The sequence below is a fragment of the Octopus bimaculoides genome, chromosome 17, assembly GCF_001194135.2.
Source record: "Octopus bimaculoides isolate UCB-OBI-ISO-001 chromosome 17, ASM119413v2, whole genome shotgun sequence".
Lineage (NCBI taxonomy): Eukaryota > Metazoa > Mollusca > Cephalopoda > Octopoda > Octopodidae > Octopus > Octopus bimaculoides.
Genome location: NC_068997.1, coordinates 6,580,491 through 6,582,651, shown reverse-complemented (window position 1 = coordinate 6,582,651; position 2,161 = coordinate 6,580,491).

Here is a 2,161-nt window from a genome sequence, read left to right as displayed (position 1 = left end):
GGAAACAAAAACAAAATGTTAAAATATTTAAGTTATCTTGCCTCCATTAAATATTTGTTCACAAATTTTGATCTCAGTTATTCATTTGGAATGCCACAAATATCATTCCAACAGTATTATGGTGCCCCTATCTCATCTGCAAGCAGTTAGTTCTTACGTTTCTTTAGCAATGCACTCTGTCCCATCTTCTTAACACATAACTACCTTCCCTTTTATATTGTAGCTTGTACTGCAGCCTGAGTCTAGCATTTCTCTGTGTAAGAGAGAGAGAGAAAGAGAAAAGGAGAGCATATCTGTGTGTATGCGAGTATACTAATATGAATGCATGTATAAATGATGTTCAAATGGACCTAATTCTTGTTTCAAACCCAAGCTTGCTTCCATACTAAACTAATGATAGCCATTCCAAATGTTATAATAACCATACTGTTCAGTTTTAGGTTTGTTTTGTCTTTATTGTTAGTTGTTTGAAAAAAACGGAAGAGGCAGCTCTCAGCTTCTCTTCTATGAAAAAAAAAAACAAATAATAAAAATCACCTTGTCTCAGCTGATTTCCTTTCTCTACAACAGTCAAGCTGTTCTTGCTCCTTAGTTTTATTTATCAGTTTTTATATACACTTGCCTTATCATCATACAACAGGTATGTTGCAATTCTATACTCTTGCCATTTCCTTCACCAATGTGCAGCTTATAGATTTGCTCCAGAGTTTTATTTATTTATTTATTAATTTATTTTTATTTTCCTAAAGTAAAATTCTTTCCTATCATACCGTTATTTTAAAGTTCTGGGAACCAAGTCATCTTTTGCTTCTTTGAGAAACAAGTTCAATTTATGTAAACAACAGCTTTCTCTGCTGCTGCTGTTTTACTTTGTCTTCTTGACCACTCAAAAACTATATTCAATTGTACCAATAATTCATACAGTTTTGTCATATCATTTGCTTTGTATCTTTCTTGACTTTTAATTTATAAACTTTTTCTAAATATTTACCACCAATTAAAGTTTATTCATTTATGTTTCACAATGTTTTACCCACAAAACTGAGTCGTTAATGCTAATTCTCATTTCTCTTCTAACTTCTTCAACATTAACTTTTTCTTTGATTGAAAAAGGTTAACAAAATGAGATCTGTTTCACTAAAACTGATAAAATTATTTCACTGAGTAGATGCCAGAAAAGTGTATTTATATCCGAAAATCTTTGTTGCGATATTTCTCCAACCTTAGCATCTCTCTCTCTACGTTTGTCCGTATGTGTATGTATATATATATATATATATATATATATATATACACACACGCATGCTCACACACATACAATACAAAACCTGTTGCAGCATTACTTAAGCAAAGTTGACATAAGTTTGTGTCTGAAAATTTTTTTTACTTAATTTGTAGTTAGTTTAAATCTTAAATCTCTTTTTCTTTTCTTTTTTTTTTTTACATCAACATCCTCATCATAACAATTCTGTTTTATCTTAGCAATTAATATTAATGTCAGGAATAATAGTAGTAAGTCATATCTTCATTGATATTTTTATTTCTGGAAAAGTGAATTGATTATAAATGTAGCTATGTTTTTGGCAAAAAATGATAACTGAAGATTAATTACCATGATTTATGTTTAAAGTGAGATACTGAATATTGTTGATAAAGTAACTGTTTACTGGGAAAGTTTTGTTGCTAACCATACTTTAAAATTTTTTCCTGAAGGAGATTATTTCTCTATATTTGATCAATTGATGAAGTAAAAAGATTTAATGTTAGGAATCAGGTAGATTTTTGCCTTTCATCCCTTCTCACATTGATACCATAATTAATGGATAAAGTAACACGTGGTCAATGGAATTGACTAAAACCCATGAAGGTGCGGTACCAGCATGGCCACAGTCCAAAGACTAAAACTAATAGAAAGAATAGTACTGCCTCTTCTAATTCATTCCTTTCTGTTCACAAGTTGTTTCAGTTATTTAATGTGTTTTTTTTGTTTTGTTTTTTTTCTGCAAAAAGAAAGAAAGAAGGATATTCTAATTGATTGTGATCCCAGTTATTTGTTCAGCTTTAGAATTATAGCGCATTCTCATACAAATTACAATTATTTCTCTCTCTCTCTCTCTCTCTCTCTCTCTCTCTCTCTCTCTCTCTCTCTCTCTCTCTCTCT